The sequence below is a fragment of the Mauremys reevesii genome, unplaced genomic scaffold (assembly GCF_016161935.1).
Source record: "Mauremys reevesii isolate NIE-2019 unplaced genomic scaffold, ASM1616193v1 Contig71, whole genome shotgun sequence".
NCBI lineage: Eukaryota > Metazoa > Chordata > Testudines > Geoemydidae > Mauremys > Mauremys reevesii.
This window is the reverse complement of record NW_024100886.1, coordinates 4,471-21,080: the sequence shown is the minus strand read 5'-3', so window position 1 is coordinate 21,080 and position 16,610 is coordinate 4,471. Positions and strand designations below refer to the sequence as shown.

At 53.3% G+C, this 16,610-nt stretch overlaps 1 non-coding gene across 1 annotated transcript; it reads right to left on the bottom strand.

Annotated features, from left to right (window-relative positions):
* Window positions 1-8,852: 8,852 nt before the first annotated feature.
* TRNAR-UCU lies at window positions 8,853-8,925 on the bottom strand. Its single transcript has one exon. It is a non-coding gene; the product is annotated as a tRNA-Arg (tRNA).
* Window positions 8,926-16,610: the final 7,685 nt, after the last annotated feature.

Genomic DNA, 16,610 nt, shown 5'->3' with positions numbered 1-16,610 from the left:
GAGCAGAATCCACACAATATATACTACCTGCATGCAGGGCCGGCTTTAGGCCAATTCAATCAATTCCCCTGAATCGGCCCCACTCCTAAGAGGGCCCCGTGCCTAAGCCCTGGTACTGCGTACTGGCAAGAGCTGGTGCGCTGTACCGGAGTGGCCCGGCTTCTCCAGGGGCAATTTAAAGGGCCTGGGGCTCCCAGAAGGGGTTGGAGCCCCAGGTCTTTTAACTTGCTACCAGAGCCCCACTGCTGGAGCCCTGGGTAGGGCTGCAGGGCTCTGGGGGCTATTTAAAAAGTCCAGGGCTTGCATTGCTTCTACCGCCCCGGCCCTTTAAATAACTCCCGGGCCCCACCACTTCCCAGGGCTCCTCGGCTATTTACAGAGCCTGGGCAGGGGCGCAGGGGAGCCCCGGGCCCTGTCAATAGCCCCTGAGCCCTGGGCTGATGCTGCTACCCGGTGGGGAGGAAGAAAGAGGGGGCACTCACTGTACAGGGTGGGCTGTACCCACACCCCCTGCCCACACCAGCCCTGCACCCCCTGTCCCGCCTCCAGCCAGCCCATCTCCAGCCAGTCCTGCACCCCCTGCCCTGCCTCCTGCCCTGCCCGCACCAGCCCTGCACCCCTTGCCCTGCCTCCAGCCCCGGACCCACTGCCCTGTCTCCAGCCAGCCCTGCACCCCTTGCCCTGCCCGCACCAGCCCTGCACCCCATGCCCTGTCTCCAGCCAGCCCAACACCAACCAGCCCAGCACCCCTGCCCTTCCTCCAGCCCCGCACCCCTACCCTGTCTCCAGCCAGCCCGTCTCCAGCCAGCCCTGCACCCCTGCCCTGCCCACACCAGCCCCGCACCCCCTGCCCTGCCCGCACCAGCCCCTGCCTCCAGGCAGCCCCGTACCCCTGCCCTGCCCGCACCAGCCCTGCACCCCTTACCCTGTCTCCAGCCAGCCCCTGCCGCACCCCCCTGCCTGAAGCCAGCCAGTCCTGCATTCCTCTGTCTCCAGCCCTGCCAACCCCTGCCGCATGCCCTGCGACCCTGCCTGAAGCCAGCCATCCCACCCCACACACCCCTGTCTCCAGCCAGCCCTGCACCCCTTGCCCTGCTTGCAGCCAGACCCTACCTCCAGTCAGCCCTGCCCTGCCTCCAGCCAGTCCCATGTCCACTGGTGCCTGCAGTTCCCAGGGCAGTAACCCTGCACACCTGCTTCAGTGAGGCGGGCAGGGAGCAGCTGGGACCCACACATGTGCACACCCCCAGGGATTGGCGGTGACCCACACATGTGCACACCCTAGGGTGACCAGACAGTGAGTGTGACAAATTGGGACAGGTGGTGGGGGTTATTAGGATCCTATATAAGAAAAAGACCCAAACATTGAGACTGTCCCTATAAAATCAGGACATCTGGTCACCCTAGCACACCCCCAGGGAGTGGCGGGGACCCACACATGTAAAACGGAGCTCGTTTCTAGTTCAGGCCCATCTTTTTAAAAAATAACTGTAGGTAGGGTTAACATAGAGCCGTATTTTCCCTGACATGTCAGGCTTTTTGGTTCTTAAATTGCCATCTGGATGTACGGTAACCCTATTGGTACAAAAAATACATACTGTGGCACATCCCTTAAATCAGAACTTTTTATAGGGAACCGGTTGCTAAGAAATGAAAGGCTTTTTTTTCCTTTTTTTTTTTTAATCATCCCTGCCGGGGCCCCGCCAAAAATGTTTGAATTGGGCCCCGCACTTCCTAAAGCCGGCCCTGCCAGCAGCCATGGGTGGCGGGGGAGCCCCCACAGCCCCACCCCACTGCGTATGGACCCTGCAGCTCCCAGCTCCTACGAGTGGACCCCAGAGCTCCCAGGTGCTGCGGATGGACCCAGGATTTCCCAGCAGGCATTGATGGCGGGAGGAACTTGCAGCCCCATGTCATTGCGAACAGACCCTGCAGCTCCAAAGACTCTGGAGCTCCCAGCCGCCACAGGCAGGAGAGGGAGCCCCCAGCGCTCAGACACCGCAGGCAGAGCCTGGCGTTCCCAGTCACCATGCGGGGTGAGGAGAAGCAGCAGCCAAATGCCATTGCAGGTGGCGCCGTAGCTCCCAGCCACTGCAGGTGGGTGCTAGAGCCTCCAGCTGCCATCGGGACCCCACGGCCCCTGGCCGCAATGGGCAGCGAGGGGACCCCACGGCTCCCAGCCGCCACGGGCAGCGAGGGGACCCCACGGCTCCCGGCCGCCACAGGCAGCGAGGGGACCCCATGGCCCCCAGCTGCCACGGGCAGCGAGGGGATCCCATGGACCCCGGGTGCCACAGGCAGCGAGGGGACCCCCCAGCTCCCAGCTCCCACGGGCAGCGAGGGGACCCCATGGCCCCCAGCTGCCACGGGCAGCGAGGGGATCCCACGGACCCCGGGTGCCACAGGCAGCAAGGGGACCCCACAGCCCCCAGCTGCCACAGGCAGGAACCGTCACCCAGCGACCGGCAGAAAACAGCAGCGGGCGAAGGCATCAAGCAAAACCTCAGCTTCTGCTGCTGCCACTCCTTCAAGTGGCTCTCGGTTTCCCCTGTTCACTCTGCGTCGCTGCCGCTCCACGGCATTGTCCTTCACCCTGCTGCTGAGAGCTCCTGTGTCGCCACCAGGGCCGGCTCTAGACCCCAGCGTGCCAAGCGCGCGCGTGGGGCGGCATTTTCCGAGGACGGTGGCAGGAGGGTCCGGCGGACCTCCGGCAGGCATGCCTGCGGAAGCTCCACTGGAGCCGCGGGACCAGCGCACCCTGTGCAGGCACTTCCCCCGGAGCCGCGGGACCGGCACCCGGCAGCGCACCCCCTGCGGCATGCCGCCCTGCTTGGGGCGGCCGGATTACTAGAGCCGCCCCTGGTCGCCACTTCCCCTGCTGTCACCTGCCTGTCTCCTGCAGCCTCTGCGCCGCCACCTAGTGGGGGAACCTTGCTACAAGTGCAGCCTGGGCAGCCTCTGTCATTGCAACACCATGGGCAGGGCGTGAACCGCCAGCTGGGGGAGACTAACGCCCTGCCCCGCCCCTTCCACCTGAGGCCCCGCCCCTTCTGCGAACACCCCTGTGCCCGGCGTACACCAGCCCTTAGATCCCTCTTGGTATTTCAATGCAGGCACTGACCTGTGAGAGGAAAACATCAGCTCCAAACACAGGGACTGAATTCCCCACAGTTAATCTCGCTGCCCTGTCCCCAAAGTCAGATCGGTCATTTAAGTCTTGTTAGGACAGAGTAAAAAATAAGTGACAATATGTTTTGGCTCAGTTAAATAAAAGTATGTGTTTAATTAACATAGTAAAAATATGTCCTGATTCCGCTAAATAACACCGCAACCGGAAATAAGAAGAGACAAATCTTGTCAGTGACGACTAATTTCACAAATGACCTTCCCATTATTAATTTCCACACCGCCCCATTGGAGGTCTGGACATCTCAGTGTCACTGCTCTGCATTCACCTTCCCCTTCGAATTGTTCTCGGACATTCCCAAATTTGGAAAATTATGCAGTTCACAATGTGAACAGTGACCCCGGCTCCTTCCTGCACCTGCTCTACATTGCTCCACAGCAGCTTCTCCCCTGCAGAGTCACCCCAGCACTGCAGTGCAGCCATGAGGTTTTGCAAAAATTAATAATACAGAGTTTGGAGGAAAGGAAACATTTGTGAGTTGTGGAAATAGCAAAAGGCAACAGTTGTGGTGTTACAAGAAGGGCAGTTTTGGTTTAATAATAAAACCCAGTTATATAAATGTAACTGTATGTGCAGCTCTGTGCACTCACGTTGGATGGAAGCTTAGTAATTAAATTATACAAGAGGGTCAGGTAAAGTGGCTGCTACCACCACTATGTTTTGTGCCGAGAAGCCTTTACAGCCATTCTGAGGAAAATGGGCCCTTTGCCCACAGAAACGGTCTATAGGGGACGGCTGCAGGCAGCAGGTGGAGAGATAATCTCATCAAAATGATTTGACTCCTGGGTAATGTAAGCAAAATCACTACAGGAATGTCCGGGGTTTCTCTTGGCATAACTTGCCTGCCCCTGGCTGGCTCTGGTTGTACAAGATGGACGTTCAGTTGTGTAAAAAAATTATTACAGTGTAAGGGATGTTAGACAAAACAAAATGTTTTGTGTAATTGTGTAAGGTTTTAAAAACCTAAACTGAGACTTATGGTTTGTAATATAATGTCATGAAGGTTAAACTATGGAAGGAATGTGCTTTTTCCCAGGACGTGTGCAGTGTATATTGGAGAAAGGGTAAAAGAAATGCAAACAAAACATGGTACTTAGCTCAAACCCTATTAGGGCTCCAAAGGGAGCCACAATAGGTTGTGGTTTCTTTTTCAGATCTGTGTGTTTTGAAGCAGAAGATGAAAGTGGAAAGTAATCAGAACTCGGGTGGAAGTTGATTGTGTCCCTTTTAAGACAGTCTCTGAGCTGCTGATGGCTTTGGATCCAAAAGCCAAGCCCGAAAGCCGGTGTGAATGCAAATGACCTAGCTGATGGGGGAAGGAGAGAACTGCCCATCAGTGGCTGCACAAAGGAGCTGCAAATAATAAATACATCTGGTCAGCAAACAAGCTACTAGAAGACTCAGATTGTGGCCCTCCAGGAAAGGGAGGTGAAAAAACAAGTCAAGCCTGAAAATAAGGTGGACAGGTTAACCCTAAGGAGTGTGTGTGTGTATGTACAGTGCTAAAGCTAAATCTAAAGCTGTCTCTCAGCTATTACCTGAGGATAAACTTAAAGCTTGGTGCAGCAGAGAAACTATTGCAAACCGTGTCTGTTGTACAAGAGGGGAAACTGAGGCACACCACCTCATGAATTTCATAAATGACCAGTGAGTGGGGTAATTCACTATCTAACTATAGAACAAAATAAGGACAGCCTGGAGGGAATTCTTCTGTTTTTCCTGCAATTAGCAAGGAAATTTGTAAAAGGAAGTGGTATTATTATTATTAAGCACTAATCTGATCCCACTGGTGTGTGTGGAAATTGTTTCTTTTGTTTTCAGACACTCTACAAGCAAGCTGGTGCCAGCAAAAGACTAACCCAGAATACCATGAATCTATGTTTTGTGTTGTTTGTCTGTGGTGTTTGTCTTGTTGTTAGCATTGTTGTGTTTCAATGAACAGAAAACCTCATGACCTGGGTGGGGTGGCTTCAAAGGCTGACCTGGGGAAGATGTGTGTGGACATTCAAAATGCTCGACTAGGAGGCCAGCACCTGTGTAATAGCTACCGTGGTATCTGGAAGTGAATCGGCAGCTGAGGTGGGCCCCACAAGCCCTATGGGAATAATGAGAAGGGATTTGCTCACTGGGAATCAATGGAGGGTGTGTAAAATGGTGTAAATCCAGAGAAGATGTTTGAATGTGCCCCTCCCTGATGGCCGTGGAGGAGCACACCCAATGGCCTGTGGCAAGGGTGGACAATTGGGTGTACTGTGTATGAGGTGTTTTGCTGGAAATGTACATATTATTGGGGCACAATTACACCAGCCCTAACCAAATTCCACACTACACTGCTCTCTGGGCTTTGGCGCACAGATAGATCTGTGACTCTTACTGCTGTGAATAATCGAACCAGCGCATACAGCCTGATTCCACACCACGTGGTTAAGTTGGTTTGGACAATAACCCATTTCTCTGAGGACATTCAATGGACTTATGCTATGGACAAAAGCACGAAAACCTGCAATGGCAGCGTATTGCAACTGCCAGCAACTGGACATGTTAAGGGCTTGACCCCGTCGAAGGAGGAGAGGAGGTGTTTCGGTGGTGGCCGGGATGTTGGACCATGCTGCAGTGCTCAGGTCTCTCGGTGTTGCTGTGGATTGTTACAGCGGCTGGTGTATTGCTAAGTATACTTGTGATACGTTGCCTACGGAAATAACCTAGAAGTAATGGAGTAAGCCCCTCCCCCCTGTACTAGACAACCTGGATCCAACCTTCCCGGGCCCACTATAATGGGAAGTCTGGAACACTAATTGGAACAGGTGTGGCAGGCCCGTACGAGAGAAGGTGCAGGGCACTGTACTACACACGGGGCAGTGGGACAAATGGAATATCAACACCTTCCACCTTGATGCCTGGCCTTATCAGGAAATGTGTCACCACGTGTCCTATGTTTTGCTAAGGGGGAGAATGGGAACAGGGACACAGGCAAGGCTCTGTGGCGTCAGAGCTGGGATGGGGACACCGAGGAAGGAAACTGGAATCGTTGCTTGCTACAAGTTTAATCCAATAAACATCTCATTGTTTGCACCTTGGGACTTTGGGTATTGCTGCTCTGTGTGTACGCAAGAAGGACCCGGTAATGGGAGGGTGAAGGGATAAACCCTCTAACACTAACTAACATCTAACACACATTTCAACCTCTTCTTTTCACACCGTTGCTCATTCTCAGGGGCTGCTTTGTCTCCAGACAGATCCATTCTCTTTCAGAACAGCCTTGCTCTTTCCCTGTGTTTCACTCACTGAAGCCTGGTCTACACTAGGCGTTTAAATCGGTTTTAGGAGCGTAAAACCGATTTAACGCCAAAACAAAACCACACTAGGAGGCACCTTATATCGATTTTAATGGCTCTTTAAACCGGTTTCTGTACTCCTCCCTAACGAGAGGAGTAACGCTAGTATCGGTATTAACATATCGGATTAGGGTTTGTGTGGACGCTGATCGACGGTATTGGCCTCCGGGAGCTATCCCACAGTGCACCAGTGACCGCTCTGGACCGCAATCTGAACTCGGATGCAGTGGTCAGGTAAACAGGAAAAGCCCGCGAACTTTTGAATATTTCCTGTTTGCCCAGCGTGGAGCTCCGATCAGCACGGGTGGCGATGCAGTCGAAATCAAAATAAAGAGCTCCGCATGGACCATGCGGATGTGATCGCTGTAAGGGCAGGCAAATCCATTCTATCAGCGCTCCGTTACAGAAGATGAAATTCAGAATCCTTTTTTAAAAATCTCCAGACAGACGCCATAGCAGGGACTCAGCGCACTGCAGCGTGACAAGCGTAACGGAAAGCCAAAGAATCAAATGGATGCTCATGGACTGGAGGACTGAAGCTATCCCACAGTTCCTGCAGCCTCCGAAAAGTATTTGCATTCTTGGCTGAGCTCCAAATGCTTCTAGGGTCAAACACAGTGTCCGCGGGTCAGGGCATAGCTTGGCAATCTACTCACCCACCCCCACCCACCCCAGAAGCGAAAGGTAAAACAATCCTCTGACTCTTTTACATGTCACCCTATCTTTACTGAATGCTGCAGATAGACGCGATAGTGCAGCACTCAACACCAACATCCTTGCCCCCGCCATGGGCAGCTGATGGTACAAAAAGATAGAAATCCATCCTCATCATCAGTCTCAGCTGATGGTACAAGAGGACTGGTAACCGTCCTTGTCATCAGCCTATTGGCCCTAATTTTTTCTGGTGGATGGATGGTGCAATATGGCTGGTAACCATCCTCATCATAGCAACAGGGGGCTGAGCTCCATCAGCCCCCACCCTTCATGTGTAAAGAAAAGATTCAGTTGCCCCTGGACTAGCAGTGGGATGCTGGGCTTCTCTCCTACACACTGCTTAATGTCCTGTCTGGACTATCATAGCAGCTGGAGGCTGCCTTCCACTCATTTCTCACTAACAAGTCAGTGTGTCTTATTCCTGCATTCTTTATTAATTCATCACACAAGTGGGGGGACAATGCTACGGTAGCCAAGAAAGGCTGGGGGAAGAACGGAATCAACAGGTGGGGTTGTTACAGGAGCAACCCCTGTGAATAGCATACAGATCATAATTTCTGCAGGCTCTGACACAGAGCAGCTGTGCTCTCTAGTTCTATGATATGGTGGTTCTCTAGTACACTTGCCTATATTAGGCAGCACTGATTCTATTTTTAGATACCAAAAACGAGGGATTGACTCAGGAAATCATTCCCAATTTTTGCTTTTGCACCCCTGGATGATCAGCCAAGGGTACTTATGACAGTAGCAAATGGTACACAACAATGGCAGGTGCACTATGGCTCGTAACCCGTCTTGGCTGTTGCGCCCCTGGCTGATCGGCCAGGGCACTAGCAACAAATGGTACAAAGGACTGGTAGCCATGATCATCCTCAGTTCAATTTATGGAAGGGTTTGGATGGTGCAATATGGCTAGTAACCATCTCTGCTGTCATGCAAAAGCAATAGCATGCTTCTGTGTAGCGCTGCTGAATCGCCTCTGTGAGTGGCATCTAGTACCCATACGGTGAGAGTCACAAACGGCAAACCAAGCTCCATGCTTGCCATGCTATGGCATCTGCCAGGGCAATCCAGGGGAAAAAGGCACGAAAGGCTTGTCTGCCGTTGCTTTCCCAGACGAAGGAGGGACTGACGACATTTACCCAGAACGACAATGATTTTTGCCCCATCAGGCACTGGGATCTCAACCGGAAGTTCCAAGGGGCGGGGAGGCTGCGGGAACTATGGGATAGCTAGAATAGCTACCCACAGTGCAACGCTCAGAAATCGACGCTAGCCACGGACCATGGACGCACACCACCGATTTAATGTGCTTAGTATGGCGCTCCACCCGATTTTATAAATTCTGTTTTACAAAACCGGTTTATGCAAATTCGAATAATCCCGTAGTGTAGACGTACCCTGAGGTGTGGGAGTAAACACTCCCCTTCCCTCTAGTCTCAGACAAACACTAGTATTAACTGTTTGCTACTGAGGGGTTTAGAAAGCATTTGTCAAAATGTCATTTCTGGGGGATTTTTCCCAAGATCCAGTATTTTGTATTCAGACATCTCCCAGCTTCCTTGGTGAAAATAAGGCCAAGATTTCCTTGCAATATACAGGAAAAGGCAGTTTTTCACCCCAGATGGGACTTGAACCCACAATCTCTGACTTAGAAAGCCATTGCCTTGTCCATTAGGCCACTGGGGCTCTGTGAAAGAATGGAAATGCTACCTCCTAAATGCATATTTCTCATAAGTTGGAAGCCTCTGTCTTACCCCCCATGAGGGATCCAGTGGCTGTGGGTGTTCTCCACGCTACTGGGGTGTCTGGTGCCCCTGTCCCTCCTGGTTAATGGAGTGTGTGGGTGTCCCCCCGCCCGTTAAGGATCCGTGTTGTGCGGATGCCCCTGTTCTTCTCATTAAGAATGGTGCAATGGAGCGTCCCCCACCCCATGAACTAGCTCCCGTGTGTGGTTCCCCTGCCCCCATCCAGGCTCTGTGGTGTGTGGGTGTCGCTGTTCCTCTTTTCAAGATCCGTGTTGCAGGGGGGCGTCCCTCCCCCACAAGTCAGAATCCCCAGCATGTGGGTGCTCCCATCCCCCCAGCCAGGCTCTGCGGGGGGTGTCTGTATAAAAAGAGACCGTGTCTCACTGTCTTGTCCAGGCTATGCTGCAGGGTCTATTCACAGGTGCAATCCCACTACTGATCAGCACAGAAGTTTTGACCTGCTCCATTTCCAACCTGGGCCGGTTCACCCCTCTTTAGGCAACTGGGGGACCCCAAGCTTCCCTGGGATCACCATATTGATGCTGAACTTAGTGAGGACACCTGATTGGCACAGCCCCCTGCAGCCCAAAACTCCTGAGCTCAAGCAATACACTGGCCTCAGCCTCCCCAGGAGCTGGGATCACAGGCACCAGCCACAGAGCCCGGCTTGTTTCACAGCCTGGCAGCTGCAGCTTTAAACTCTGCTTGTGAGCTCTGTGCCTTGGCCAGACAGGGACAGCCTGGAACTGGGAAATGCTCCTGCTCCCCTCGCCCCTGTCTCATGTCGAGCTGCAGGCGCCGCTGTCCTGCCAGGTAAGATCCCGGATGTTTCGGTGCCCCCTTCCCCCGCCCAGGTGTCCGGGTACCTCTGCCCCCCATACAGAATCCTGGATGTGTGGGTGTCCGTCCCTCTGCAGAGGATCCCGGAGTGTGGATGCCCTTGTCCCCCCCTACAACATCCTGGGTGTGTGGGTGCCACTCTCCCCCCCCCTACAACATCCTGGGTGGGTGGGTCCCCAGGGTGTGAGTGCTCCCATCCCCCGATACAGGCTGGGGGGGGTATAACTGGCTCTCCCTGTCCTGCCCAGGCGGTGCTACAGCAGCTGTTCACAGGGGCAGCAACCCCACTGTCACCCTGCAGCTTTAACCTGCTCCAGGGGTGACCTGCTTCACCCTCCTTTGGGAGCCCGGGGGACCCCGAACTTCCCAGAATCACCTGATTGATGCCGAGCTTAGCACAGACACCGGCTCAGCCTGGCAGGGTGCAGCCCTGAGCCCTGACAATCAGCTTCCCTCCGCCTCCTGCTGCACCGCGAGGATCCCACGCGAGAGGCTTCGTGCCCAGTTTGTTCAGGAGCGTCCCAGGCTCCAGCTGTAAACTCTGCTGGTCAGTTCTAGTCTTTGGCCACACGGGGGCGGCACTAACGGTCCCATCTAAACGCTGTTTGCGTTCGACCCTTCGGATCGCAGATTGTAACCCGCGGGCAGATCTCTGAGTGCAGCCAAATCCCTCCCCAAACTGAACATTGAAGCAGCAGCTCCCGTTGGAAAGATCAGGATTTTTGCCTTTAAAAACAAGGGAAATGTCTCCAGCGAGAGACTGAAGAAGCTTGATTGATTTCATTGACTGGCGGTTAAGAGGCAATTTAATCACTGGTTTAAATACGTTTTACAACTTCGCAGAGGTGGGAATATGTGATTTGAAGGGTTCTTTAATTCACCAGACAAAGGTTGAACAAGACCCCATTGGCTTGCAGTCGATGTCAGAAAATCCCACCTGGAAATGACCATTTTTAAACTGTGGATAAATTCCCCATCACTTGCAGTTTGTAAATCAAGACTGCAGCTCTTGCTGCAAGACACCTGGTGTGTGGGTGTCCCTGTTCTGCGTTTCGGGATCCCTGGTACATGGTGCCTCCCTCCCACCAGTTCAGGATCCCCACAATGGGTGCTCCCATCCCCCCATACAGTCTCTGCGGGGGAGGGGGGGTGTCTGGTGCCCCTGTCCCTCCTGGTTAATAGTGGAGTGTGTGGGTGTCCCCCCGCCCATTAAGGATCCGTGTTGTGCGGATGCCCCTGTTCTTCTCATTAAGAATGGTGCAATGGAGCATAAGGGTGTGTCCCCCACCCCATGAACTAGCTCCTGTGTGTGGTTCCCCTGCCCCCATCCAGGCTCTGTGGTGTGTGGGTGTCGCTGTTCCTCTTTTCAAGATCCGTGTTGCTTGGGTGCGTCCCTCCCCCCAAGTCAGATTCCCCAGTGTGTGGGTGCTCCCATCCCTCCCTCCAGGCACTATGGGGGGGGTGTATAAAAAGAGACCGTGTCTCACTGTCTTGCCCAGGCTACGCTGCAGGGGCTATTCACAGGCGCAATCCCACTACTGATCCGCACGGGAGTTTTGACCTGCTCCGTTTCCGGCCTGGGCCGGTTCACCCCTCCTTAGGCAACCTGGGGAACCCAAGCTTCCCCGGGATCACCATATTGATGCTGAACTTAGTGCGGACACCCGATCGGCACAGCCCCCTGACCAGGCCAGAGAGAGCAGCAGGATTCCCGTATTGTTTCCCGCTCTTGTTTTCTTGACTAGATTCTCCTCTGCACCAACTTGCTCTTTTCCTATGTGAGCCTGGCTAGCTCAGTTGGCAGAGCATAAGACTTTTAAACTGATGATCCAGGGTTCAAGTCCCTGGTCAGGTAATAAACTACTCCCCAAGATCTTCAACTGTCTCGCTAGAGTCCTCTTTGATGTTACTTTTTCTCTGTAGGATTTTCCCTTTCCTCAGAAGGGCCTTTTTGTGTTGGGTTTGAAGGGGCAACTTCCTGACAGCCCCTCTGTCCTTGCAGCCTGGAGGAATAAAGGCCTCTGGGCATAGAGCATGTTCCTTCCCTGCCTTGTGCCCATCTTTGCTTGCCACACACACACACACACACACACACACACACACACACAGAATATCCCTAAGGAATTAGAATCACCTGGTGCCTTCCCCTGTCCTGCTGGATCCCCAAATGAAGATGCTCTTCAGCCTAAACCCATGTCCCCTCTTTTCCCAGTGCCCTAAATCCCAACCCTCAGTCCCTCCTATGCTCACTGCTCCTCACTCCCAACCGGGCCTGCTCCTCTTCACCCTTCTCCTCTGTCCCAGCCCACAGCCCCCTCCTATTCCCAGTGCCCCTCAATCCCAACCCACAGACCCCCCCTCCTCAAGCTGCTCCTCAAACCCAACCCACAGCTCCCTCCCGCCCACCAGCAGCAGGTGCTTCAGACCCCCTCAGGAAGATTTTCTTGCAAGGTTTCGTGTACGAGTCTGCATGTGGATTTTACAGTATGTTGGAAATAGGTTGGGTTGCTTGATCACTTGTGGCTGGTGTTAGATTCCCAGTCTCCATGTTATAGGGGCAGGAGAAATAAAGGGTTGTTATCCTTGTTGTGTGAATCGAGGGCAGCACAACTGTGCTTGGCAGACCCTGATTGAGGGACTCACCCTCAATTCAATAGCACTTGCTAGGCAGGGGACAGGGGTTCCAAAGCCAAGTGGGCCGGGGCCTGGGTCCCAATACTAAAATTTAGGTGTTAGACCAACGTTAGGACAGGGTGGCTGTGGAGGGATGAGTGAGTCCCTAGACAACATAGTGAGTACGGTGCCTTCTTATTTTCCCCTTTTCCACCCAGGATGGCAGGTGAACTCTACAGAGGCACCTCTGGGCTTGCTCTGACTAAGGACAACAGCTGTGAGTGGGATGCAGAGCGGGGATGGATCATGTTAAAGGACTTTTTGTTGCTGGACTTATGAACCGTAGGGAGAAGGACACTGTCCAGCTTATCTGGGGGTGGGTCTTTCCCTCATAGTTTATGTTTATGTGTTGGGGCTGCTGACATGACTTCTGCTAAACCTGGGCTTACATTGCAGTGTAGACATACCCTGAGAGGGCATCTAGACTGTGACAAAATCCTGCTGGCCTGGCTGGCCTGGATGATCTGAGTTGGGCTCCTGGGGCTCAGACTCCTGCATGAGTGAAGGGCAGCAGAACATACCTAGTTGGTCCTGATGGAAGGCTGGGTGGGTGGGTGGGTGAGGAATAGCGATTTTGGACTTTGTAGAAGTGATTGAGAACATCACCCTAAACCAGTGGTCCCCAAACATTTCACACTGTGCCCTCTTACCCATTGCTGTGGCCCTTGGAAGCCGCAGTCAAGAACCAAGGCTGGGAGTGGGTCTGTTGCTTGCTGGGGAGAGGGGTGCAGACAGGGAGTAAGGGGTCGCGGCCAGAGTCCCAGGCTGTGGGTGGGGTTGGGGAAGTGCTGGGGCAGAGTGGGGCTGAGTGCTGCTCCCTCCATGGGGGCTGACTCAGGCCTGAGGTGCCCCCTTGAATGTTCCTCTGGGTCCCCCTAGAAGTCACACCCCACATTTTGGGGACCACTGAACCCTACTCACGACTCAGGGGCTTGTGATGCCAAAGCCCAGGGAAAGGGAGAACAAGTGTGGGGCCCCAGCACTGGAACCATGTGAAGGGGCTGCAGGAGAGGGGCAATGGCTGGTGGCACAGGGAGTTAAGGGCAAAGGGGGCACAGGAGGGGCAGGAGTTAGGGGTGAAGGAGGTGCAAGGGTTGGGAGTGCAGGAGCTAGCAGTAAAGGGAGTGGGGATCGTCCAGGGGCAATGGGGAAATGCCAAAGTACAAGCTTTGCCCAGGGCACCATTTTCCCTAATGCTGGTCTGAGCAAACAATTGGAAATGACCCTTCAGTGAGACCAGAACCATAGTGTAGAAAAGCCCCTTTGTTAAGTGGTGGTGGCTGAGGGCTTAGGGAAATGGGTTAGAAAGCAACAGGCGTTTTTCTGTGGAGGTTTGATTCTTGCCTGCTAGGCAAGGCTGGTGTGTGGTGTCTCCATGGCTGTACTTTCAGTGTCTGATCACCCACAGTACCACAGGAGCCAAGTCTAGAAATATTCAGATGCTCTATGCAGGGTTTCTCAAACTTCTTTTCACTGCAACCTCCTTCTGCCCAAAAACCCTACTATATGGCCCTGGAAAGAGAGACCAAGCCCCTTCCCACTGGGCAGAGGCAGGGAGACAAAGCCTGAGCCCTGCCCCAGTTGGGGACAGCAAAACCAAAGCTTGGGGATTCAGCCCTGGGTGGTGGGGCTCAGAATTTTGGCTTCAGCCCCAGGCACCAACAAGTCTAATGCCAGCCTGGTGACCCCATTAAAACAGGGTTATGACCCACTTTGGGGTCCTGACTCATAGTTTGAGAACCACTGCTCTATGCTGATGGGAGAGAGTTTTCCTGTGGGTGTAGTTAATCCACTTCCCAAGAGGTGGCAGCTATGTCAGTGGGAGTAGCTATATCGGTGGGTGTGCAAGCTGTGGTGTTTGCCACATTTAAGAAGTTTAATCAAACCCCATTTTTAAAACCACCTGTGGTCTGGGAATGGCAAAGGAGCTCAATGAAGCAGGGTCTGTCCTTCAAATTTGTGGAGATCACGATTCTATACTCCTATCAGTATGGGGGTATAGTTCAGTAGTATAGTGCTTAACTGCCGCTTAAATGGTCCTCAGTTCAAACCCCACTGTTCTCTTATAACCTTCTATTTTTTTTAAAAAAGGAAAACATTTTCATTTCCATTCTCCATTATGTTCAGGAGCTCCACTATACAGGGGTGCTTGATATGAATGTAAACACTCAACATTTTGCTGTCCAAATGCATAAAAACCTAGCAAGCTGTCCATCGGCTGAAATCAGTTCCAATCCTCGAAGTGTCTAGTTTATGTTTTCATCAATTAAACAAGGTATCATACAAATGTACATTTGCAGATCCCTCTACTCCAGGAGCTGTGCTGTGCAGAAGAACAAGAACCACATCCAGCTGCAGTTCAGGAATCTGATGACCAAAGAGCCAATAAATGTTCTGAGGGCTGGAGAAAAATGCCGTCTAGTGAGCTATTGAACAAGCTCAACCTGTTTCGCTTATCAAATGAAGATTGAAAGGTGACTTCATTGAAGTGTTGAAGGGCCTTAATGGAGAGAAAAGATGGGGTATGAAAGGGCTCTTTAATCTAGCAGAGAAAGGCATAACAAGACCCAGTGGCTGGAAGGTGAAAAGACAAATTCATATTACAAATGTAACTTTAGCGCCCTCATAGCCAAGATGGAGTCTGCTCTGCAGGCAGCTCTGGCCAAGAGACAGCATGCGCAGGAATGCAGCAGGAGAAATCCCTTCCACCCCAGGGGCACCTGTTCCAAACCCCCAGGTGAACACACACACCCACCCACAGGAAAAGTACAATGGACATAACAAAGGGAGAGATTTATTTACAGAGGGATGAGAGGAGAAAAACAACAAGGTGAAATATAGAGGAGCAGTAGAACAGGGTTGCATTTAAACCCAGGTCCCACAGGCCCAGTGGGAGCACAGTCTGACAGGGCAGACACTGAGCAATGTGTCCTGCGCACAGAGTTCACGAGTCCTGAGCAACGTTCCAGTCAGTGGTGAGTCTTGGGTGCTCCTGGTCATCTTCAGTGCCAGTGAACTCTCCCAGCAAACCCTCCGGTGCCCTCTTCTGCCGCTCTCTGCAAAGCCCCAGAGAGCGACCCCCTCCCACTTAACTAGCTACAGCCTCCTTCCTTGTTCCCAATGCAGAGTCACCAGCCCCAGTACTCACAGCCCCATGCAGCTCTGGGCAGCCATGATACAGGGTCGGCTCGGCCTGTCCTTCTTCGGCGATTCCCCTGGCACAGTGCACCTCCTGGCTCCTGTCTGGGCTGTCCCCGACTGGGCCTGTCCTTCTCAGGCTTTACGCAGGTTTTCCCCTTCCTTTTCCAGGGCCTGAAGACTGCCTTTCTCCTCCCTCCTTCTGGGAAAAAGATTTATAGGGGCCATGCTCTCTATACCCCAAAGGGGTTACACAAATAAGATGCAAATATTCAACAGCGAGGATGATTCACCACAGGGACAAGCTACCAAGGAATGTCATTTAATGAAGACTAGCTGCCTTTCTGGAATGTGTTTGCCCCAAAAGTAGCTCTTGTGTCACACAGGAGGCATTTGATATGCAGGGGTCAGACTAGATGCTCTAATGGTCTCTTCTGGCCATAAAGTCGACTAATTTCTGAAAAAACTGAGTGTAGCATTGGGAGCAGCGTCTGATGTTTTCCTGTCTAGCCAGATTGCCAGGGGTGGCTCTAGAAATTCCGCTGCCCAAAGCAGGGCGGCGCGCTGCACCGCTCGCGCCGCCCTTCCCCGGTCCCGCGGCCGGGGCAGAAGTGCCTGCGGACGGTCTCGTGGTCCCACGGCTCCGGTGGAGCATCGGCAGGCATGACTGCGGAAGGTCCGCCGGAGCCAAATGCCGCCCTGCCAGGACAATGCCGCCCCACACGCCTGCTTGGCGCACTGGGGTCTGGAGCCGGCCCTGCGGCTTGCTGCCTAGAACGAACGCTCCTTGAGTGGGGTGATCCACAGGGAGTAGCTCAAACCTCCAAAGTGCCTGGGCAGGGGCAGGACATTAGCCCAGCAAGGGAGGGGTGTGGCAGTGACATCACAAAGGCCTTTTGCAAGACCTCAGACTATTGGTCAAAGGTGGTGGGGAGGTGGTGACCTCACAGAGAGATGCTGACATCAGCCAGGCAC